The following is a 26,463-nucleotide window of genomic DNA, read 5'->3' as shown; positions in this document are numbered from 1 at the left end:
ACATTGTTATAGAGAATATTTAGGTTATCTCTGAAAGCCTAGAACAATGTAATTCCTTCCAATGGCATTTAGAAAAAAAGTAAGTAAAGGAATAAATTGCACCCAGAGTAATTCTCTCCATAGAAAAAAGACAATCTTCAGAGGATTGTGAAGAGTCTCTTGAGTACCTTCTTAAAGATGGGAATTAATATAAGAGAATGATGCTTGAAAGGTGGGAAAAAGAAACAGAAGGGAGATGCTTTTATAAAGAGCTAGGAGAAATATCCATTCAATTAAATCTAACAAACATATAATTAGACTTCACTGTTTAGATTGTTATGCTATATATACTGAAAAAACAAAAGAGAAGAAATATTCCTGCTTTTAAGGAGCTTAGATTCCACTGGGGATGAAATAGCAGGAAAATGGATAAGCAAATGCAAAATATCGCAAAAAAAGAAGAGAATATTAACTTTGATGATCAAGAAAGACTCCCTGTAGGAGGTACTCCTTGAACTGAAACTTAATATAAGCTAAGAATGAGGAGGTGGTAAGGAAGGAATGCATTCTAGATTTGGGACAGACTGTGTAAAAATGTAAAGACAGGAGATAAAATGTGCCATTCCCAGTAAAGAAGTAGGTTGGTTTAGTTGGAATATGAAAAGCAAGAGACAGTTGTGTGTCCTCCCTGAAGAATGTTATGATAGTTTGCTAAGATGTCTCCTATGGAATCATCAGTTCATGGCACAGTGAGAAAGCTTGGATGAGGCAACAAATGTCACTAAAGATAGAGGAACAGGAGAAGAGGTTGAGGAGGAAGAGGAAGTGGAAAAGGAAGAGGTAAAATAGTAGTAGCATCACTTGGATGCCTTCTGCCACTTTTTTTCTCCTTCACTCCAGTCTCACATGATAAAGGCTTTGCCACCTTACCATGTCTAAGTCCTTCTATTTTTTTTTTTTTTTAGTTTTTGCAAGGCAATGGGGTTAAGTGGCTTGCCCGAGGCCACACAGCTAGGTAATTATTAAATGTCTGAGGCCGGATTTGTAGTCAGGTACTCCTGACTTCAGGGCTGGTGCTTTATCCACTGCACCATCTAGCTGCCCCCTGCCCTTCCACTTTTTTTAAGAGATGCCATTCTATCCCATCACCTCCAACAGATTGTCCTCTTTGTATCTCCATTATCACTTATTTTCAATCTATTCCTCTCCATTGGTCACTTTTCTACTCCCTACAGACATACTGATTCCAGCCTCAAAAAATCTTCACTTGACCCTTGCACCATATGCTCCTATAACTCTTGTGTCCTTTGTAGTTAAACTCTTCCCAAAGGATATCTATAATATGTACCTCCGCTTTCCTTCCTCTTCTCTTCTTAGACCCTTAAAAATCTGACTTCTGACTTTATCATTCCTCCAAAAGTGCCCTCTCTAAAGTTATCAGGAATCTCTTAGTTGCCTTTTCTCTGTCCTCTTTATCCTTGACCTCTCTGCATGCTTTGACACTTTTGATCATGCTTTCTTTGAAATCTCTTCTTTCTAGGTTTACAGGACACCATTCTCCCTTATTTTTTCTCCTCCCTGACTACTTCTCTGCCTTTTTATTATTAGACCTAACTCTAGAGAACACATTCTAAACATAGATGTCCTTGAAGATTGTATCCCAGAACCTCTTCTCCCTCCCCTACATTCTGTTTTACTTGGCGATCTCATCAGCTCCCTTAGATTTAATTACCTGATGAATCTCATATTTACTTTTTCTACCTCTGTCTCTCTGTTGACTTCCCATCTCACATCTCCTTTCAGACATCTATAAGTGGATGTCCAATAGACATTATAAACTCAATACATTCAAAAAATAACTCATTATTTTACTCCCTAAACACTCTTCCTCTCCTACCTTCCCTATTATTATAGAGAACAATACCATCTTCCCAAGCCCTCAAGTTCACAGCCTAAGAGTCATTCTCAATCCCTCAATATCTCTGACTCTTAATTAAGCTGTTTTCAAGGCCTGTTGACATCACCTCTGGCAATTTTTCACATATCTAAGACCCCTTTTTGTCTTTAACATTATTATCTCTGTAATATATATATATATATATATATATATATATATATGTATATATGTATATGACTCAAAATCATGGAAAGAGCTTGAAAAAAAAACCTTAGAAGTCATCCAATCTAATGCCCTCTATTTACAAATGAAGATGAGAGACATAGAGATATTTAAGTGGGCTAATTCATAGCAATACTTATATTAGAATTCAGGTCACCAGACCAAATCTACTACTTTTTAGAAACTATTCCACACTATCTCTCTCTCTCTCTCTCTCTCTGTCTATCACACTGGGAAGCCCATTTATTCTGTACAAATTCTGCAAAGTATTAGCTGAGTCCCACACTTATTTCCCCAAAGTCTTTTCATTCAAGCAAACTTTTCAATCCTTGATCCTTGATATCCTTGTCCCTTCAAATAGGTTGATATTGTGATCAAACTTGGATGAAAGCTTGGAGACAGACTCAGCAAATTTTCAGAAAGCATGGAATAAGAATGGTAAGCAATAGTATGGATGGAAGAATCATGATCCAAAGAAGAATTAAAGCCCTCTGTAACAACAGACTAAAGGTAGAAAGATCAAATGCAACAGGTACAAATGTACTTCCCTACACTTAGGTTAAAACATTTCACTGCATAAATAAAGGTAAAGGAAATATGGCTTGACAGCAGTTTAGTTGAATATTGTAAGGGCTTTAATTGAACTCAAGCTTAATATTAATCAAAATTAATTTGACATATTTTTGGGGAAAGCTAATGCAATCATTTAATATACATTTATAAGCTAGACAGACTACATCTGGAATATTTTATTCAGTTCTGGGCATCACATTTTAGAAGGAACACTGAAAAACTGTTTTGTATCTAAGAGAGCATTGCTAGGATGGTAAGGGAAGTCAAAATCCTGTCAAATTTGGACTGGTTAAAGTAATTGAATCTATTTAACCTGGAGAAGAGAAAATTTTAGGTGGTATTAGTGGGGAAGTAGATGTGGGAGGAATCATGATAATATTCTTCAAACATCCTATGCTTATTCAGCTAGGCTAAAGAAATAGGACCAAATGTTAAAAATAGATAGGAGGCGATTTGGTTCAATATATGGAAAATCATTCTCATTATTAGAACTGTTCTAAAATGGAATGAGTTTTCTCATACAGCATCAGGTCTCTGTCACTGGAAGGAAAGAATTAAGTATTTATTAAATGCCTACTATATATGAGGCTCTCTGCAATTATTTTAATAAATATTTCATTTTATCCTCACAACAACACTAAGACATAATTATAATTATTATTATCCCCATTTTATATTTGAGGAAACTGAGGTATACAAATTAAGGGTCACACAGCAAAAGTCTGAGGCCAAGTGACAGTTCAGATCTCTTCCTGAATCCAGGTTCAGAACTCTGATCTCAGTGCCTCCCTTCTGTCTGTTTCCATTAGAATGAATTATTGGAATATCACAACTAACAAGAAAATAAAATTTACCTCAGTTTCCTCATCTATAAAATGAATTGGAGAAGGAAATGGCATTCCAGGATTTTTGTCAAGAAAACTGCAAAAAGGGGTCATGAAAAATTGAACGTGACTGAAAATGATTAAACAACAAAATAACATTTGGATATCAGTACTAGTTGCAATAATGATAATAATAGTAATAGTAGTAGTAGTAGTAGTAGTAGTAGTAGCTCTTGACTCAAAGGACCTATTTTAAAATCCCATCTCTGGTGTACCTCTATGACCTTGGACAAATCGTTTAATCTCATTGAGCCTCACTTTCTTCATCTGTAAAATGAGGCAATTGTGATAAATGACTTCTGTGATTCCTTCCAGGTCTATTTCTATGTTCTTCTCTTTCTATAATATAAATAAAATCAATATTTTATCCTCGAAATCCATTACAATTTTACATAATTATACTGAAAAAAGGGGATCAAGGTATTCTAAAATTTCTCTTCCTTGTCCTCAATTCATTCAAACTACTTTACATATTTTCAATTTTATACACTCAGCACAAAATGATCTGTCTTCATTTTAAAAAAAAAAGAAATGTCATCATTTTTTAAGTAACATCAATCCCCCACTTCCATAAAAGTCCAGTTTTCAGGAACTCATATAATAATTTGACATGATGCATGATATCATACTCCCGGACATTTTATCCATTGGCATAAAATTGAAATCTTTCTGTATCAGGGGTTTATAGTTCTAACAACATAAGGGACATAAGAAGTTATTGAGTTCAGCTCCATCATTTTTCAGAAGAAATCAGAACCAGAGAAATTAAGAAATTAAATATCTGCTGCCTCCTTATTGAGCTTCTATGACCTTTCTAAAAATAATCACCTTATGGTCAATTTTTTTAGGGTTTTTTTTTTTTTTTTGCAAGGCAAATGGGGTTAAGTGGCTTGCCAAAGGCCACACAGCTAGGTAATTATTAAGTGTCTGAGATGGGATTTGAACCCTAGTACTCCTGACTCCAGGGCTGGTGCTTTATCCACTACACTACCTAGCTGCCCCTAATAGTCAATTTCTAATGATGATCATTTCCAAACTTACCCAGGCTAGTCTTTGGATGAAAGACCATACAGTGTCATGAGGCAATGAACAATCACTATAGAGTGTGTGTGTGTGTGTGTGTGTGTGTGTGTGTGTGTGTGTGTGTGTCTATGTGTGGGGTTGCATGTCAAGTCATATACCTCAAAAATTTCTGATGTATTTACATTTTTAATGTCCAAACCATGCTCAGAATGTTTCTATGAATATTTATTCATTCCATTTAATTTTAACTTATTTAAATTGTATCTGTGGTAATTTTGCTATAGGTACCATCACTGAGAGAATTTCTGTATGAAAATTGGCACCTGTTCTGCAACTTAAAACTCTTAAGAAAATTGTCTGGGCTAATGACATGAGTTACCCACTTATCACAGGGCCTAGAGGTGTCAGAGGTAGGTCTTTTTAAATCCCAGAGCAACTCTTAATCAAATATTGTATTTAATACTTCATCTATTTTATTATGTCAGGGAAAAACAAACAACACAAAACCAGTGCATTACCCAAACAAATGTAATTATCTGGATTAAACCTTTTTTAGACTTGTTTTACTTTTTATTCTTATAGCTATAAAAATGAAATATTAAAGATACAACTTGATTTTTTGAAAAGGCAGAAATAAAATTAGAGATACTATCAATTACAAAAATGAATAACTCAATGCCTTCTAACACTTGTTTAACTAATAATGTGAAATGCCTGTGAACTAATCTATATTTTTTCACAATTATTTTACCCTACAAGAGGTTAACTTAGGCATTAATAGCATGGTATTCCTTAGGTGCATATGATCATTTTGACTTTCTGAAATTGAACAACTTCAGAAAATATTCATATAGTACTAAACAATCTGAGATTAAGAGAAAGAAAATAATTGTTCTATAAAGGTCATGCTTCTATTTTGTAGTCTAAAAAAATAATTCATCAAGGGCCTTCCTCCAGAGATAGCCACACAAACAAATATAATGATAATTTTAGTGATTGTCACTAAAATTAGTATCTGAAAAAGATACAATATATTTAAGAAGTCACAAAACTTTAATTTAAAATATTTCATATATAGTAGACACTTAATAAGAAGCTTTAAGCCACAAGATCATGAGAAAGTGGATTAATACAATCTTCATTAGACATGGACTTACCACCTGCTTAGTTACCTTCTTTTGATGTTTTTCAACTTAAAAGTATTCTTCCTAAAATGTACCAAGACTTGAACATAACACTCTAGCTATGAGTGTATAGTGAGATCACCATTTACTTTTTCTCTAAAATTTTACTTCTTCACCCCAGGATTCTGTTAATTTTCCCCCCTTCTATTTCATAATATGCATAAAGTGTGAAAGTCTACTGACCATTTTCAGAAAAAACTACCTTGTCTTTCCTTGTATGTATGAAGCCAATTTTTTGGACCCACAGGTAAGTCTTTTACATTTATGTCTATTAGAATTCTTTTCAAAAACCATAATTAAATTGATATCTCAAATTTTATGAAAATACTGGCCTACACATGGTTCATGTTTTGTTGTTGTTTTTGTTTTAATTCTCATCTTGCTTCTAATACTATGCCAACATACATTACAACATTCGTTATTTTAACACTCTTCTTCCTTTAAAATTAAACATGATTAAAATACGTTTTTTCAAGTCAGTTTATACCTTAATAATTACCCTTTGTACCTGAGATATGAGCATCTAAATAAATCAGTCAAATAACAGAATATATGGAGATAACATTTATATTGTATTTTAAGGTTTATAAAGTCAACCTTTTGATTTAGTTGAAAGGTATCTATAATTTGCTTCTTATCTCCTTAACCTCTCTTAATCCATTTACTTATTGTGGATTGTACTCTTACTAACATTTATCACTGAAAAGTTTGCATATAAACTAGAAATCTATATATTTCTCTTTTTTTCTCTTAAAAATATAAAGGATCAACTATTGATGGAAAATCATTCTTTGGTATTTTTTAGCAAATGGTTTCCCTAGCTGCTTTATAAGATGATTTTTTTTTCCATATGAAGAGCAAAAAAAAATTTCTTAATGATTTTTAAGGGCTCTAAAGCTGGCCTTGATTGTATGTTCATGGCCTAGATACCATTCTCTGAATATAAGTCAGAATTAATTTTTTCCTACAATATGATTGTCCCCCAGTTACATTATCAAGCTGTAATATCACATATTTTCAATGAAACCATTAAACATGTTTATAAGCCATGTTTTGTACAAAAATGTGCTTGTAAATATATGTGTAAATATATATATACACACGTATATATATATATATATATATAGTTCATTAGATCTTATCTCATAAAATTTACTTTAATCTAATCTCCATGATGTATTTTACTACATGCAATTTGACCAAAACAAATTATACAGGATATACTTTTTCACACAAAAGAAAATGCACTAGTATAATCATTGGCTAAAGCACTTTCTACAAAGATATATATATATTGCAACTATCATAATCTGTTATTCTTCCTCAAATGAGAAGATTTTTCCGAGCAAGGTAAAGTCAAAACTTTCTTACCTTCTCAGGAGTGACTCCTTGTTATTGAAATTGCCATCAACTTGTAGCAGTTAATAACTCTTTCAACAAAAACGGAAAAGAGTAAAGTCACATGTTGAAAGAGGGAGGCCTGTGTCAATCCTTCTTAATTTTAGGGCAGTGCCAAAAAAAAAAAGAAACTAGCATCTAAATGAAACCACTTCCTGAGAAGATAAAGTTCACACGTCACTTCATTACTCAACTGTTAGAAATTTCCTTGTATAGTCAACAGTATCAATTATTGTAGAGATGTATTTACTCATTTTCGAACACTATACATCTACATAGATTTTTTTTTGCCTCTCTGATTTAAAAAGGTAAATGTGTGGTTAGGAAGCAAGTGGGGGGTGGAGCAAGCTAACTCCTAAAGACTGAAGAAACTTCCCTTTTTTCTACATTCTAGCAAGGCCTAAAGAAAAATATAATCATTTTGCACAATATTGTTGATGAAGACATTTAGAAGCAATATCAGCAAAATCATTCTGGGAATCAGTGTGCTTATAAAGATGGTGACGATAGAGTCTTCTGATTGATATTTGGGCCCTTGAAGGTAACATATATGAAATAACTGCTATAGTTAATAAGTTTTATAATAAAAGGAAATTGACCATCTCTAGAGCCTCAAACTGAGAATGGGAGCATACCCAAGAGAAGTGTAGGAAGCAATACATAGATTTGGAGTTGGAAGAGACCCTAAATGGACATGTTCTATAATGATCCATTTAGAAAACCAGAGAATTTGCATCCTATCAAAAATACCACTTACAATAAGTGAAAAAAATGAGTCTATTTGTTTCTGATATTATGTGACTTGGGAGAGTCATTAACCTCCCTGCGTCTCAGTTTTCTAATCTGTAAAATCAAGATGAACCCAAAACACCCAAAGTTTCCCTTATAATCTAAGTGGAAAAGACAAAGTATAATCCTCCATCTTATCTCCTGTCTCCTGACTACAAAAACGTCCTTTCTCTATGAAACCAGGTTAAAGAGTCTTGCATGCCTGAATATTTTCTGAGAATATAGTTCTTATACCTGTGTATATTAAAAGTCTCCTGAGATATTTCTAGCTGCTGAACAATTTGTATTTTCCAAGTTTCATAAATTGCAGATGAATAATGATCTGACATCACTACTGATAGTTTCCTACCCTTAGAAGTGGGGGAAGGGAATGTTTGGACTTCCTTAGGAAGAAGAAGAAAGGTATAAACTCAGCAAATTACTTCCCACTGAATATTCTAGGACCATCTATAACAGTTGTATCACTGACTCTTTCCATATTAAATCTGCTGCATCCCTCACAGAAAGAATGAGTCAAGTCACAAAGCAAGTTTAAAAGGCTTTCTAGATTTTTTGGTCAACCCAGCAGAGTATGGCAACTTGTGAAATCTTGGTACTGTAAATCTCTCTACCAAGTCTGATGGCCCCCTCCTCTGCATGGGTGATTTTTTGTGTAACCCATTAGGTGATCAGGAAGATCACCTATGGCCAGAGACTACCTGGAAGATTTGCCAAGGGAATAATATAACCACAACAGATTTATCACCTTTTGAGACAAAATTGCACAGTGGAAAGAATTTAAATGTTGTTCTTTCCCCAGGAGTAATGACTATATTTTTGTTTAGAAATTTATAGTGTCAGTGAAACCATTGAGTATTATATTGACATGAGGAAAAGCAAGGCAGCTAGCACAAAGATAATGAAGAGTGAAACAGGAAGCACTCACCAACTTTAACAAGATGAATGTCACTGTAATGTAGAGTTGGTCATCTAACCTTAGCTTGAAGACATCTAATGCAGGGTAATGTGGGAAGAAGCCCAAAACTTCCTTAGGTAGCCCATTTCACTTTTGTAAACTTATAAATATTAGAAAGTTTTTTTTTAATATTAAATTTAAATTTACCTCCCTGCAATTGCTATCCATTGTTCCTTTTCCTGGTCCCTGCAGCCAAACACAGCAAGTCTGATACATCTTCCATAAGACAGCCTTTCAACTACTTAAAGACAGATAATATTTCTAAACAAATATGGTTTAATACTATTTAATGTGATTTTCCTTTAGTTATATAATATTCTAGAATCAAAATCTCTACCAAAGCCCTGTGACATCTAAGTACTTCAAGACTCCCCTTAAGTCCATCAGAATTTTTAGAATGGCCCAAAGAAACACATATGAAGGTACTGGATGTTGCCCTTCAACTTCTTCCTTGGTATATATCCTGATTCCCACGATAGCCTTGAAATAATTCAGAATAATCAACAAGAACTTCTGTAACTGGAAACTTGCAGAAAATAAGTATCATTTGATTAGTTTCAAATGTTAGACAGGGGTTCTTAGCCTTAAGTTCATGGGGTCTGTAGATTGATTACTAAAGTTCCATGAGCTCAAATGGGAAAAATAGTTTCATTTATCCTCCAATATAAATAGTTTCTTTTGTAATCATCTAGTAGATTTTATTCTTTGCATTTAAAAATAGATTTTTCTGAGAAAGGTACATAGGCCCCTTTATACCCTCAAAGGGTTTCATCTCACACACACACACAAACACACACACACACACACACACACACACACACACACACACACACGGACACAAGTTAAGATTCCCCTTCTCTAGGGTATATAAATTAGGGTATTCACATAACACAAAGACAGTCTCCATGCATCATAATCATATGAATATACACATAATAAATATCTCTTATAGGAGAGATCATAGAATGAATATTTATGGGAACTGATTTTCAAAAAATGTATTTGAAGGGGCCTCAAGGAAGATCAGGTTAGTTGTAATTTTCTTTCTGTGATGAATGAATAATTTTTTATGGTATTTGATAACAGTAAAATATTACATCATTAGTTTTTATGAAACAAAGTATTGTTCTTTTCATTCATTCTAATAGCCTTTCTCTATCTTGGCAAGTGGTAGCATATGGTATCTCAGTGGTCCATGGATAATTTCTGAACTTGTTTAAATAATCCATGCAACAAAAAATATTTTAAAGTCAAAGAAACACTATGGAAGTCAAGATTACTGGCTTAGAAAGCAGAGAAACCATATATGAGTCCTGACTAACACTTACTAGGAATGTGACCATGATAAGTCAATTAACTTTAGTTTCTTCTACTGTTAAACTATATTACATAAAATACCTATTCCATGGGGTTAAAATAAATCTCAAATAAAGTAATGTTTATAAAGCTTTTTAAAAAGTATAAGGCATTTTATGAGTGTTAAACTTAGTATATTATTTTTATTTTACTATAATAATGTAAATCTGTCATTTCAATAGCATGAGAAGCTCCATCGAAGAATCACTGAAGCTCTGCTATTTATAACTTATTGAGTTTCCTGAGGCACTCAGGTGCTTTCCCCAGGATGACAGTCATTATTTATTTTTTTCAACAGTGGGATTAAATGACTTGCCCAAGGTCACCCAGCTAAATAATTATTAAGTGTCTGAGGGCAAATTTGAACCCAGGTCCTCCTGACTCTAGGGTCAGTGCTCTATCCACTGTGCCACCAATCTATCCTTGTTATTTCTTAAACAAATAGGAATTTTTGTTGTTTATTCTTTGCTTCATTTATTTCTTCTTCACCTTAATCAGTGAATGGGTACTGCCTTATTCAAACAGAGATTTGTTTTATCCAAATGTTAATATCTGAATTTATTTATTTTTATTTCTTTATTTATTTTCATTCTTATGTACACATATGTTTTTAAGTTACAAAATTTCCTTCTACCCTCCCTTCCCACCCCCACTCCCATTGGCAGTCAAATTAGCATTGTACATACATATTTTGATAGACATGTAAACAGATAAGTTATTTTATTTATAAATTAATTTTCATTAAAGATATTATTTGAGGGGCAGCTAGGTGGCACAGTGGATAAAGCACTGGCCCTGGAGTCAGGAGGACCTGGGTTCAAATCTGGTCTCAGACACTTAACAATTACCTAGCTCTGTGGCCATAGGCAAACCACTTAACCCCACTTGCCTTGCACAAAACCTAAAAAAAAAAAGGATATTATTTGAGTTTTACAATTTTCCCCCCAACCTTACTTCCCTCCACCCAACCCACCATTGAAAGCAATCTATTAGCCTTTGCTTTGTTTCCATGTTGTACCTTGATCAAAATTGGGTGTGATGAGAGAGAAATGATATCCTTAGATAAGAGACTAGAATTCTAAGAGGTAACAAGATCAGACAATAAGATAGCTGTTTTTTTTTTCTAAATTAAAGGGAATAGTCCTTGAATTTTGTTCAAACTCCACAGCTCCTTATCTGGATACAGATGGCACTCTCCTTTGCAGACAGCCCCAAATTGTTCCTGATTGTTGCACTGATGGAATGAGCCATTCCTTCAAGGTTGAACATCACTCCCAGTGCTTTTCTGGTTCTGGTCATCTCACTCAGCATCAGTACATGCAAATCCCTCCAGGCTTCCCTGAAATCCTGTCCCTCCTGGTTTCAAATAGAACATAGTGTTCCATGACATACATATACTACAGTTTGTTAAGCCATTCCACAATTGAAGGACATTTACTTGATTTCCAATTCTCTGCCACTACAAATAGGGCTGCTATAAATATTTTTGTACAAGTAATGATTTTGCCCTTTTTCATCATCTCTTCAGGATATAGACCCAGTAGTGGTATTGCTGGGTCAAAGGACAAGCACATTTTTGTTGCCCTTTGGTCATAGTTGCAAATAACTCTCCAGAAGGGTTGGATGAGTTCACAGCTCCACCAACAGTGTAATAGTGTCCAAGATTTCCCACATCCCTTCCAACAATGATCATTACCCTTTCTGGTCATATTGGCCAATCTGAGAGGTGTGAGGTGGTACCTCAGAGAAGCTTTAATTTGCATTTCTCTAATAATTAATGATTTAGAGCATTTTTTTCATATGGCTATGAAATACTTTGATCTCCTCATCTGTAAATTGACTTTGCATATCCTTTGACCATTTGTCAATTGGGGAATGGCTTTTTGTTTTAAAAATATGACTCAATTCTCTGTATATTTTAGAAATGAGTCCTTTTTTCAGAATCATTAGTTGTAAAGATTGTTTCCCAATTTACTACATTTCTTTTGATCTTGGTTACAGTGGTTTTATCTATGTAAAAGCTTTTTTAATTTAATGTAATTGAGATCATCTAATTGGTTTTTGGTGATGTGCTCCAACTCTTCCTTAGTCATAAACTGCTCCCCTTTCCATAGATCTGACAGGTAAACTAGTCCTTGATCTTCTAATTTGCTTATAGTATTGTTTTTTTTATGTCTAAGTCCTTTAACCATTTGGATCTTATCTTGGTAAAGCATGTGAGGTGTTGGTCTAATCTAAGTTTCTTCCATACTAACTTCCAATTATCCCAGCAGTTTTTATCAAATAGGGAGTTTTTATCCCAATGGCCAGACTCTTTGGGTTTATCAAACAGCAGGTTACTATAATTATCTCCTGCTTTTACACCTAGTCTATTCCACTGGTCCACCATTCTATTTCTTAGCCAATACCAAAGAGTTTTGATGACTGATGCTTTCTAATATAATTTTAGATCAGGTAGGGCTAAGCCACCTTCTTTTGCACTTTTTTTTTCGTTAAGCTCCTGGAAATTCTTAACATTTTATTTCTCCATATGAATTTACTTTTTTTGCCTTTTAACATTTTATTTGTTTTCCAATTATATACAATAGTAATATGTACCTATCATTTTTGTAAGGTTTTGAATTCTACAATTTTCCCTCTACCCTCCCTTCCTTCCCCCCAACAGAAGGCTGTCTGATAGTTTCTACATCATTTTCATGCTTTACATTGATGTAAATTGAATAAGAGTAAACATAACCCCCCCCAAGAAGATGAAAAACCTCAAGAATAAAGAGAGAAAAAAAAATTGCACTTCTATCTGTGTTCATATTTTAATGGCTCTGTCTCTGGGGTGAGTGACTTTCTTTATCGTAAGTCCACCAGAGAAGTTGCTTCAATATTTTTCCCACAGTTGCTATTACTAGCTGTACTTCCACTCTATTTCTCCCCACTCTAATTTATTCTATTCTCTCTCTCATTTCATTCTGGCCCTGTCCAAAAGTGTATTGTGTCTGAGTACCCTCTTTCTCAATCTTCCCTCTCTTCTATCACCTATTCTCCCTTCCCTCCCATTCCCCCTTATCCCATCCCTTTCTTCTTATTTTTCCTCTAGGGTAAGATAAATTTCCTCACCATATTAAATGTGTATGTCATTTCCTTCCTGAGCCATTTCTGTTGAGAATAAAGGCTCACTCATTCCCCCTTGCCTTCCCCTTTTCCACTCCATTGAAAAAGATTTTTCTTGACTCTTATGTGAAATTTGTTTTCTTCTTCTTCATCTCCTTTTCCTTCCTCCCAGTACTTTCCTTTATCACCCACTAACTCCATCTTTTTACTATATTATACCATTATATTCTGCTCCTTCCTATGTCCTGTCTATATATGCTACTTCTAACAGCTCTTAAAAATGAGACAGTTCATGAATTATCAATATCTTCTTCCCATGCAGGAGTACAAACAGTTCAACATAATTAAGTTCCTCATAGTTGGTTCTTCTCATCCAGCCCCTCTATGGTTCACAAGAGTCCTGTACTTGGAGATCAAACTTTCTGTTCAGCTCTGGTTGTTTCAATAGGAAAGTTTGAAGGTCCCCTGTTTCATTGAAAGTACAGCCCATCTTTTCACCTGAAAGAGGATGTTCAGTTTTGCTAGGTAGTTGATTCTTGGTTGTAAAACATCTTTTGCCTTCTAAATTATCATATTCCAATCTGTACCAGCCCTTAATGTAGATGTTGCCAGATCCTGTGTAATCCTGACTATGGACCCTCGGTAGTTGAATTGTTTGTTTCTGGCAGCTTTTAGAATTTTCTCTTTGATATGGGAGTTTTGGAATTTGGCTATAATATTCCTGGAAGGTTTTTTTTTTTTTTTTTTTTTTTTTTGCAAGGTGGGGGATCTCTTTCAGGAGGTGACCAGTGAATTATCTCAATTTCTATTTTACCCTCTGCTTCTAGGATCTCGGCAATTTTGCTGTATTATTTCTTGAAAAATGAAGTCTCGGCTCTGCTCCTGATTGTGGCTTTCAGATAGTCCAATAATTTTAAAAGTATTTCTTCTGGATCTGGTTTCGAGGTCAATTGTTTTTCCAATGAGATATTTCAAATTTTGTTCTAATTTTTGGCTTCTTTTGGAAGCGTTTTATTTCTTCCTGATTTCTTGCAAAGTTATCAGCTTCCGTTAGTTCCATTCTGCATTTGAAGGAATTATTTTCTTTAGAAAGCTTTTTAATCTCCTTTTCCAGCTGACCAATTCTGCTTTTAAAGGCATTCTTCTCCTCATTTGCCTTTTGTTTTGCTTTTGCCATTAGGCCTAAACTGGTTTATAACATATTATTTTCTTCAGTATGTTTTGGTATATCTTTCACCAAGCTGTGGATTCAGTTTTCATGATTTTTTTACTATGCTCTCATTTCTCCTCCCAATTTTTCCTCCATATGTTTAATTGCTTTTCAAAGTCTTTTTTGAGCTCATCCATAGTCTGAGCCCATTTTCTCTTTCTCTTGGAGATTTTGGATATGGAAGCTTCGATTTTTTTCATCATCTGAGCATGTGTTTAGATCTTCCATGGGACTAAAGTAATTCTTTATGGTCAGATTCTTCTTTTTCTGTGATTTACTCATTTCCTCAGCCTAACAGGACTTCCAAGGCTTTGGATTTTTTTTTCATTGGGGGGAGAATAACCCACTGGGACCTTTGTTCCTTCAAAGTCTTATGCTCTCTTGCCTGTGCTTTGATATATAGATGCCCCCCCCCACTTCCCTCTGCCCTGGGGCTATAAGAAGGGTCCTGCTTATCTTAGTATGGAAGCCCAAACTGCAACCTAGATCAGTGTAGGCAAACAGCATGGCCCTACCCCTAGAGAGAGCAGAGAAATATCTGCAGTCTTCGCTGACCCCTTTACCAACTCTGGGGGTGCAGGCTGCTTTCTCCAGATTCTCCCTGCAGGCTCTGGGGGCCAGTGCTCCCTCACTCCACACTCATTCTGGTATAGCAGAGTTCTCTCCCAACTGCTTTAAGCTGTTGCTGGTGATCTCTGGACTGGGCTAGACTGGGCTGTGCTGCACTGTGCCTGGTGCTTTTTTTCCAACCCCTGATCCTTGTGAAACACACCTTTCCCATGGAACTTCTAAGTTATCTTGAACTGGGAAAAATGTAACACTCAGGCTTTCTGTGGTTCTGCCCCTCTAAATTTTGTTTAGAGTCATCATTTGTTTGTTTTTTGGAGTTTTAGGGGTAAGGAGCTCTGGGGAAATGCTGCCTTCACGCCACCATCTTGGCGCCATCTGCCCTGCCCCCCCTTTTTATAGGCAAATGGGGTTAAGTGGCTTGCCCAAGGCCACACAGCTAGGAAACTATTGTCTTAGGCTGGAGTTGAACCCAGGTACTCCTGACTCTAGGGACAGTACTCTATCCAACTGTGCCACCACCTAGCCACCCCTTGTCCTTAATTCTTTTTTTTTAAGGTGTTTGCAAGGGAAATGGGGTTAAGTGGCTTGCCCAAGGCCACACAGCTAGGTAATTATTAAGTGTCTCAGACAGGATTTGAACCCAGGTACTCCTGACTCCAGGGCCAGTGCTTTAACCACTGCACCACCTAGCCGCCCCTTGTACTTCATTCTTTATTTTTTAAATTAATTTTTATTAAAGATATTATTTGAATTTTACAATTTTCCTCCCAATCTTGCTTCCCCCCCCCACCCCTCCACGGAAAGCAATCTGTCAGTCTTTACTTTGTTTCCATGTTGTACCTTGGTCCAAATTGGGTGTGATGACAGAGAAATCATATCCTTAAAGAAGAGAAGAGAAGTGAAGTCTAAGAGGTAACAAGATCAGACAAAAAGATATCTGTTTTTTCTAAATTAAAGGGAATAGTCCTTGAACTTCATTCAAACTCCACAGCTCCTTATCTGGATACAGATGGCACTCATCTTTGCAGACAGCCCCAAATTGTTCCTGATTGTTGCACTGATGGAATGAGCCATTCCTTCAAGGTTGAACATCACTCCCATGTTGCTGTTAGGGTGTACAGTGTTTTTCTGGTTCTGCTCATCTCACTCAGCATCAGTTCATGCAAATCCCTCCAGGCTTCCCTGAAATCCTGTCCCTCCTGGTTTCTAATAGAACAATAGTGTTCCATGACATACATATACTACAGTTTGCTAAGCCATTCCCCAATTGAAGGACATTTACTTGATTTCCAATTCTTTGCCACCACAAACAGGGCTGCTATAAATATTTTTGTACAAGTAATATTTTTACCCTTTTTAATAATCTCTTCAGGGTATAGACCCAGTACTGGTATTGCTGGGTCAAAGGGTATGCACATTTTTGTTGCCCTTTGGGCATAGTTCCAAATAGCTCTCCAGAAGGGTTGGATGAGTTCACAGCTCCACCAACAGTGTAATAGTGTCCAAGATTTCCCACAACCCTTCCAACAATGATCATTACCCTTTCTGGTCATATTGGCCAATCTGAGAGGTGTGAGGTGGTACCTCAGAGAAGTTTTAATTTGCATTTCTCTAATAATTAATGATTTAGAGCATTTTTTCATATGGCTATGAAATACTTTGATCTCCTCATCTGTAAATTGACTTTGCATATCCTTTGACCATTTGTCAATTGGGGAATGGTTTTTTGTTTTAAAAATATGACTCAGTTCTCTGTAAATTTTAGAAATGAGTCCTTTGTCAGAATCATTAGTTGTAAAGCTTGTTTCCCAAATTACTACATTTCTTTTGATCTTGGTTACAGTAGTTTTATCTGTGCAAAAGCTTTTTAATTTAATGTAATTGAAATCAACTAATTGGTTTTTGCTGATGTTCTCCAACTCTTCCTTAGTCATAAACTGCTCCCCTTTCCATAGATCCGACAGGTAACCTAGTCCTTGATCTTCTAATTTGCTAATAGTATTGTGTTTTTATGTCTAAGTCCTGTAACCTTTTCGACCTTATCTTGGTAAAGGGTGTGAGGTGTTGGTCTAATCTAAGTTTCTTCCATACTAACTTCCAATTATCCCAGCAGTTTTTATCAAAGAGGGAGTTTTTATCCCAATGGCTGGACTCATTGGGTTTATCAAACAGCAGATTACTATAATCATCTCCTGCTTTTACACCTAGTCTATTTCACTGGTCCACCACTCTATTTCCTAGCCAATACCAAACAGTTTTTTTTAATTCAATATTTATTCTCATTTTGTACAAATAATCTTTTTTTACATTAATAAAATATTCTTGTTTAAAAGTAAATGAGATACCCCCCATAAATATAGACTTGCTTGAGCGATAGAGTAAAGGGGAGAGAAAAAAATTAAAATAAAAAAATAATAGTAATAATTGTAGGTATGGCCAAGTGGCGCAATGGACAGAGCACCAGCCCTGGAGCCATGAGCACCCAAGTCCACATCCAGCACAGTACACCCAACAAACATCCAGATATGTGACATGCAAGCCACCCGAACCCCACTTCCCTGCAAAAACCAAAAAAAAAGTAAAAAAAGACCTAAAATAAAAAATAAAATAATAATAATAGTAGGGGTGGCTAGGTGGCAGACAGAGCATTGGCCCTTGAGCCAGGAGCACCTGGGTCCAAATCCAGCCTCAGACACCCAAAGATCACCCTGCTATGCAGCCCCAAGCAGGCCACCCAGCCCCATTTACCCTGCACCCCCCCTAATAATAATAATAATAATAATAATAATAATAATAATAAATGTGCTTGAGTCTTTGTTCCAACATCAACAACTCTGTTGCTGGTGGATCACATTCTTTATGGTAAGTACATCGTAAAAGTTACTTCCATAATTTTCCACCATTGCCATTGCTGAGCATACCTCCCTCCTTTCATATTTCTCCACTACCATGTACTATATTTCCTCTCTCCTTTCACTCTGACTCTGCTGTAGGGTAGCTGAGTGGTACAGCAGGCAGTTCCCCGGCTCTGGGGCCAAGAGGCCCTGAACCCCCATACCACCCCTTAGGCCCAGCATCCACCTGGCCCTATGGTCCCAGACATGCCATCCAATCCCAGCCCCTTGCAAGAGGTAAAAATTAAAATGTGTTGTATCTGACCACTCTCCCCCATGGTCCATCCTCTTCTCCATCACTCACATCACCCCCCTTCCCCCTGTCCCCCCTCCTTCTTACTCCAGATGCGTATACCCCATTGAGTATATATATGCTGTTTCCTCTCCTAGCCATCTCTGATGAGAGTAAAGATTCCCTCATTCCCCCTTGCCTTCTGCCCCTTCCATATAATTTCAATAGCTCATTGTAATAAAGAAAAATCTTATATGACATAATTTAGCCTATTCCCCCTCTCCTTTTTCTTTCCCTTTTTTTCCTTATTGACTCCATTTTTACACCATATTTTAATCTTCGAATTCAGCTTTCTTCTGTGCTTCAACTATAAAAGTTCCCTCTACCTGCTCTATTAACTGAGAAGGTTCATATGAGTATTATCAATGTCATTTTTTCTATACAGGAATACATGCAGTTCATCATCATGAAGTCCCTAATATTTTCCCCTTCTCCTCCAATCTCTATGCTTCACCTGAGTCCTGTATTTGAAGAGCAAACCTTCTGTTCAGCTCTGGCCCTTCCAACAGGAACATTTGAAATTCCCCTGGTTCATTGAAAATCCATCTTTTTCCCTGGAAGAGGACATTCATTTTTGCTGGGTAGTTGATTCTCGGTTGCATTCTAAGCTCTTTTGCCTTGTGGTATATTATATTCCCAGGCCTACGAGCTTCCAATGTAGTTGCTGCTAAGTCCTGTGTGATACTGACTGCAGCTCCACAATATTTGAACTGTGTCCTTCTGGCCTCTGGGAGGCTGAAATTCTTTTGCTCTGGTGGGCCACCCCTCTGGAAGGCCACCGCTCTGACCCTGGGGAGCAGAGCCTTTCTGCTCTTTTCCAGGTTACCTTGAGTAGGAGAATTACCTCAATAGGTCCCTCTGTGGGTTTTGTCACTCGAAAATTTAGAGTTCTTAGCTTATGAGTTTTATGAGAGAGCGCCTAAGACACGATCCTTTCTTGTCACCATCTTGGCTCCTACCAAACAGTTTTGATGACTGATGCTTTATAATAAAATTTTAGATCAGGTAGGGCTATGCTACCTTCTTTTGCACTTTTTTTTTTCATTAAGCTCCTGGCAATTCTTGACTTTTTATTTCTCCATATGAATTTACTTACAAGTTTTTCTAAGTCATTAAAGTGATCTTTTGGAATTTTTATTGGGAAGGCACTAAACAGATCGTTTAGTTTTGGTAGAATTGTCACTTTATTATATTAGCTCTACCTATCCATGAGAAGTTGATATTTGCTCAGTTATTTAAATCTGATCTAATTTGTGTAAGAAGTGTTTTATAATTGTTTTCAAAAAGATTCTGAGTCTGTCTTGGCACATAGACTCCCAAGTATTTTGTATTGTCTGAGATTACTTTGAATGGGATTTCTCTTTCTACCTTTTCCTGCTGTATCTTGCTAGACATATATAGAAAAGTTGAGGATCTATGAGGGCTTATTTTATAACCTGCAAGTTTGCTAAAATTGCTAATTGTTTCCAGTAGTTTTTTTTGGAATCTCTAGGTAGACCAGCATGTCATCTGCAAAGTATGAGAGTTTTGTCTTTTCCTTCCCAATTCTAATTCCTTGAATTTCTTTTTCTTCTCTAATTGCTGTTGCTAATATTTCTAACACAATATTGAATAGTAGTGGTGATAATGGGCACCCTTGTTTCATCCCTAAATCTTATTGGGAATGCCTCTAGCCTCTCCCCATTGAATATAATGCTTGTTGATGGTTTCAGATAGATATTGCTAATTATTTTAAGGAACAGTCCATTTATTCCTACAATCTCTAGTGATTTTAATAGGAATGGTTGCTGTATTTTGTCAAAAGCTTTTTCAGCATCTATTGATATGATCAATATGATTTCTGATAGGTTTGTTGTTGATACAATTGAGTATACTAACAGTTTTCCTAATAATGAACCAACCCTACATTTCTGGATCATAATGTATTATCCTGGTGATAACTTGCAATCATTTTGCTAAGATTTTATTTAAGACTTTTGAAGCTATATTCATCAGGGAAATAGGTCTATAATTTTCCTCTGTTTTAACTCTTCCTGGTTTAGGTAACAGCACCATATTGGTTTCATAAAAAGAGTTAGGCAGAGTTCCGTCTTTCACTATTTTTCCAAAGAGTTTATAGAGAATTGGAATGAATTGTTCCGTAAATGTTTGGCAGAATTCACTTGTGAATCCCTCAGGCCCTGGAGAGTTTTTTTCAGGGAGTTCAATGATGGCTTGTTGAATTTCTTTTTCTGAGATAGGGTTGTTTAGGTATTTAATCTCTTCATTTAACCTGGGCAACTTATGTTTTTGTACATATATATCCATTTCACTTAGATTATCAAATTTATTGGCATAGAGTTGGGCAAAATAATTTCGAATTATTATTTTAATTTCCTCCTCATTGGTGGTGAGTTCATCTTTTTCATTTATGATACTGGCAATTTGGTTTTATTCTTTCTTTTTTAAATCAAATTGAATAACAGTTTATCAGTTTTATTGGTTTTTTCATAATACCAACTTTTGGTTTTATTTATTAATTCAATAGTTTTTTTTGCTTTCAAATTTATTAATTTCTCCTTTAATTTTTAGAATTTCTAATTTGTTATTTAATTGGGAATTTTTGATTTGTTCTTTCTCTAACTTTTTTAGTTGCATGTTTAGTTCATTGATTTCCTCTTTCTCCAACTTATTCATGTAAGCATTTAGAGCTATATTATATCCCCTGAGAGTCACTTTGAATGAATCCCATAGGTTTTGGTATGTTGTTTCATTATTATCATTATCTAGGATAAAATGGTTAATTCCTTCTCTAATTTGTTTTTTTGGTCCACTCATTTTTTAAAATGAGGTTATTCAGTTTCCAATTTGTTTTGGGTCTATATCTCCTTGGCCCAGTATTGCATATGTCTTTTATTGCATTGTGACCTTAGAAAGATGTATTCACTATTTCTGCCTTTCTGCAGTTGACCATTAGGTTTTATATCCTAGTACATGGTCAATGTTTGTATAAGTTCCATGTACAGCAGAGAAAAAAAAAAGGTATATTCCTTTCTATCCCCTTAAGTTTCCTCCATAAGTCTACCATATCTAATTTTTCTAACGATCTATTTACCTCCTTAACTTCTTTCTTGTTTCTTTTATGATTCAATTTATCTAGATCTGAGAGAGGGAGGTTGAGGTGTCCCATTAGTAGAGTTTTGCTGTCTATGTCTTCCTGTAGTTCTTTCAGCTTCTCCTCTAAGAATTTGGGTGCTGTCCCACTGGCTGCATATATATATTCAGTATTGAAATGACTTTATTGTCTATGGTATCTTTTAGGAGGATAAAGTTTCCTTCCTTATCTCTTTTAATGCTATCTATTTTTGCTGCTGCTTTGTCTGAGATAAGGATTGCTACCCCTGCTTTATTTACTTCAGCTAAGCAAAATATATTTTTCTCCAACCTTTTACCTTTACTCTATATGTATCTCTCTGCTTCAAATGAGTTTCTTGTAAGCAGCATATTGTAGGATTCTGGTTTTTAATCCACTCTGCTATTTGCTTATGTTTAAAGGAAGAGTTCATCCCATTCATGTTCAAAGTTATGATTACTAATTCTTTATTCCCCTCCATGCTATCTTCCCTCTGTTTGTATTTTTCCATCTTTGCCTCCCTTATCCATATTCCCCAGTATTTTCTTTCTGAATAATACCCCTTCAATGTGTTTGCCCTCTTATATCACCCCTCCCCTTTCTTTCCCCTTTCCCTTTTTCCCTTTTCCCTTCCTTTCCTTTCTTATTTCCCCTCTTTTTCCCCCACTCCCCTTCCCTTTCTCCATCCCCCCTCCCCTTTTCCCCTTTTATTACTTGAAAGGTTAGATGTTTTATAAGTTAACTGAGTTTGTGTAGGTTGACTTTAAGCCAAGAAGATTCAGATGTTTCTCATCTGCTCCCTTCTTCCCCCTCTATTACCATAGGATTTTTTGTACCTCTTAGTGTAATGAGATTTACCCCATTCAAACCCCTCCCTCCTCCCGTCTCTTTCCTGTCCCCCTTTTTAATGAGCTAATGTGTTTTTAGATCATTCTATCTAAGTCATAGAAAATTCTGAGTGTCTATCCCTTCTAGTTCAGTATATTCTATTGAATAGAGTGAAAATTCCTGAGAGTTATTAGAGTCTTTCTCCCAAGTGGAGTTACAGCCAGTTAAATGCCATTGGATAGCAGTCTCATGAATAGGTCATGAATGTCCATCATTTATGGCTAGGTATATTCTCTCTCTTAGAGTTACAATTCTCAAGATGTATGAGAATCTTTTTCCTCATGCTGAGATATAGCCAGTTTCAAATTACTGGATAGCATTTTTTTTCCTTTCACCACTCTCCTTTTTTTTTTATACCTTTTCATGTGTCTCTTGAACCTCCTGTTTGATGTCCAAATTTTCCATTTAGCTCTTGTCTTTTCATCAGAAAATTTTGGAATTCTTCCATTTTGTTAAATGTCCATCTTTTTCCCTGGAAAAGAAGGCTCAGCTTTGTGGGATAGTGGATATTTGGCTGCATTCCAAGCTCCCTTGCTCTTTGAAATATCTTATTCCAGGCCCTTCGATCCCTTAATGTTGATGCAGCCAGTTGCTGCCTGATCCTTACTGTGGCTCCTTGATATTTAAATTGTTTCTTTCTGGATGCTTGCAGGATTTTCTCTTTTATCTGATATTTCTGGAGTTTGGCCACAACATTCCTTGGTGTTTTCATTTTAGGTTCTTTTTCTGGTGGGGATCGATGTACTCTTTCAATAACTACTTTGCCCTCCGATTCCATGATATCAGGGCAGTTTTCCATCAGTAGATCCTGTAATATTAATTCCAGGCTTTTTTTTTCTCTTCAATGTTTTCACGAAGTCCTATAATTTTCATGTTGCTCCTCCTCGATCTTTTTGTTGATGGGGTATTTTACATTTTCTTTTATTTTTTCTATTTTTTGATTTTGTTTAACTGACTCTTGCTGTCTCATGGATTCATTAGTTTCTGTAGACTTCATTCTTTTTTTGGGGGGAAGAGTTTTCTTCATTAACCTTTTTGCAACTCCTTTTCCAATTGGTCAATTCTACTTTTGAAAGAGCTTTCCATTTGATCAATTGAGGTTTTTGAGAGAATTATTTTCTTTTTGCATTTGCCCAATCGAGAATCTGAGAGATTTATTCTCCTTTTGTATTTGTCCAACTGTACTTTCTAAGGGTTTGTTTTCTTGTTGCAAGGTATTAATTGTCTCTCCCAAATTTTTAAGCTCCTTCCTTATTTCTTCAAGTAAGTCTTTCTGTGATGAAGACCAGATTGTATTCTCCTCAGAGGTTCTAGGTCTTTCTGAGTTAAAGGTCTTTCCCTTCCAAGAATTTTTCTATGGATCCACCTTTCTACTGACTCTTCTTCATTTTGCTAAGACCTTGAGTTGGGGAGGGACTGGTTCACTGGGGCTTGGGATCCCTAAAGGCTTTACTCACTGAGTGTAATTTCTCTAGCTGGCCAGTAGGAGGTGTTGGATGCTTTCTCTGGAGTGTCTGTGACCTTGATTAAGGCCTTCTCCCTTTGCTTGAGGGGAGGAGTTTGAGCTATTGAATTCCTTTTCTTTCAATCAATAGTGCTCTTTACCCTGAGCCTTCTGCTCACACACCTGGGCCTAAGGCAGAAGTAGTCTGCATTTATTCCAGGAAGAGGTCTGAGCTGTAATGGAGGTGTAGACTCAGACCAGAGGAGCCCAGGGATGGTGTCCACAGCTCTCCTGCACCAGAACTCTCCCCCCAGTCCTGACCGCAAGCTCCCAGTGAACAGCACCAACACCAGTGCCTCTACTCCCTAGTTGACTCAAGCCCCTGCTGTCTAGCCCCACCGCTGATCCAGCAGGTCCAGCTCTTGGGCCCGAGACTCCTGGCTCCAATTCAGTTGTTAATCTGGTTGATCCGGGGCTGATCCTCCTTCTGAGCCCAGATTCACCTGCCTGAATTCGGCCAATGCTGCTGCCAGAGACAAATCCTGAGGCAGATATTCTTCCTCCTGGCTTTTCTTTATGGGTTTTATGGGTTGGATTTCTTTTAAGAGGTTTGTTTCAATTGATAGATGGGGAAAGATTAGGAGACTTTAAAACTGTGCCTGTCTTCTCTCCACCATCTTGGCCAGAAGTCCCCTCCAGATAAGCTATTTTTGACATAAGGAATTAGGTTAAGGGAAAGAGATACATAAGAAATAATTTTATAAAGTGTTCATCAGATTGTGAAGGGTTGTTTGTATGTGTGTATGTGTTTTGTTTTGTTCTGTTTGTCTTCCTCTGGATGGGGATAATGTGGTCCATAGCTGGTCTAATACAGTTGTCCTAGCTCTCTGATCTTCTGTGAGGAGATGCTTCCATCAAAGTTGTTCATCTCACAGTGTTGTTGTTGATGTGTACATTGTTCTCTTGGTTCTATTCCCTTAGCTCAGCTTCAGATCACTTAAGTCATTCTATGCTTCTCTGGAGTCTGACCATTTATGGTTTCTTATAGAACAATGGTTTTCCATTATAATTATGTACCATAATTTGTTTAGCCATTCCCCAATTAATGGGCTTAACCTCAATTTTCAAAGCTTTGCCACTACAAAAAGAGCTGCTGTGAATATATTGGTACAGGTAGAACTTTTCCAATTTTTAATAATTTCTTTTACATATAGACTTAGAATTGGAATTTTTGGGTAAAAAGGAACAGTTTTATTGCTTTTTGGGCATAGTTCCATATTGTTCTTCAGAAAGATCAGATTCATCCAGAACTCCACCAGCAATGCATAAATATCCCAGCCCTCCCACAACCTCTCCAATGTTGATCATTTTCCCTTTTTCTCATCTTGAACAATCTGATAGGTATGATGTGATAGCTCATTGTTGTTTTAATTTGCATTTGTCTAATAAATAATGATTGGGAAAAGTTTTTCCACATGATTATATATATATATATATATATATATATATATATATATATATATATATATATATCTTTAACTTCTTCATTTGAAAACTGTCTGTTCATATCCTTTGAACATTTATCAATTGGAGAATGACTTGTGTTCTTATAAATTTGATGAAATTCTCAACATATTTTAGAAATAAGACCTTTATCAGAACTTTTAGTTATGAAGATCATTTCCTAGTTTTCTGCTTTTCTTCTTATTTTGTCAGCATTGGATTTTATCAAATGAAGACTTGGTGAAGACCCTAGCTTCACTTCTGGGGTGGAGCCAAGATGGCAGCATGAAGGAAACATGCTCCCAGTGCTTTTCCCTACCAAAGATAAATGAGGCTTCTATTCCGAGATTCAAGCTACATATCTCACCAAGAGAAATAACAGATTCAAAGAAGTTTTCACCTGTAGACATCATGGAGAATCTTCAGTGAAGATCCGTCTCTGGGGGGAAAAGGAGAAGTAAAGTTCAAGAGGTGGGAGAGCCAGGAAAGCCAGCAAGAGGTTCTTAGCCACAGTGCAATCCAGGTCCCAACAGCTTGACAATAGCACATAACACTAGCATGGAGGATCCCAAGGACCCGGAAAAAACAGGGTAAAAGACAGAAAATGTAAAGTATGATTTTGAGAAAATTAATGATCTGAAAAGATAGATCCAGGAGAGACAATCTATGAACCATTGAACTACTAGGAAGCCAGATCAAAATAAGACCTGGACAACATCATTCAGGGAATTATAAAGTAAAACTTTCCAAATTTTTTAGAACAAGATAAAAATTCAACTGTTGAAAAAAATCCACAGAATTCCTACAGAAGGAGATCCCAGGATGAAAACTCCAAAGGCTGTTATAGCCAAATTCCAGAATGCTCAAATAAAGGAGAGAATATTGCAAGCAACAAAAAGAAAACAATTAAAATTCAAAGGAAACACAATCAATCTCACACAGATTCTATGAGCCTCAACATCGAATGATCTGAAGACCTGGAAGACTATATATCAGAGAGCAAAGGATCTGGGATTACAACCCAGAAGGTTCTACCCTGTAAAATTCATTATATACTGTCAGGGGGAAAAGGTGGATGTTCAATGAAATAGAGGACTTCCAGAATTTCCTGATACAAAGATCAGAACTGACCAGAGAATTCAATCCCAAATACAGGACCAGAGAATTCAATCCCAAATACAGGAC

At 36.1% G+C, this 26,463-nt stretch overlaps 1 protein-coding gene across 1 annotated transcript in view; it reads right to left on the bottom strand.

Moving 5' to 3' along the window:
- The window catches only part of ARHGAP15 (Rho GTPase activating protein 15), an 871,958-nt gene extending 864,587 nt beyond the window's left edge, over nucleotides 1-7,371 (bottom strand). Inside the window, exon 1 of the mRNA XM_074215108.1 lies at nucleotides 7,134-7,371. The gene's annotated coding sequence lies outside the window, so the exon portion shown is untranslated. The remainder of the gene's footprint in view (nucleotides 1-7,133) is intronic.
- Between the last annotated feature and the right edge of the window lie 19,092 nt (nucleotides 7,372-26,463).

Source organism: Macrotis lagotis, chromosome 1 (assembly GCF_037893015.1).
Source record: "Macrotis lagotis isolate mMagLag1 chromosome 1, bilby.v1.9.chrom.fasta, whole genome shotgun sequence".
NCBI lineage: Eukaryota > Metazoa > Chordata > Mammalia > Peramelemorphia > Peramelidae > Macrotis > Macrotis lagotis.
Note: the sequence above shows the minus strand (reverse complement) of the source record. Positions and strands in the feature narration are given on the sequence as shown.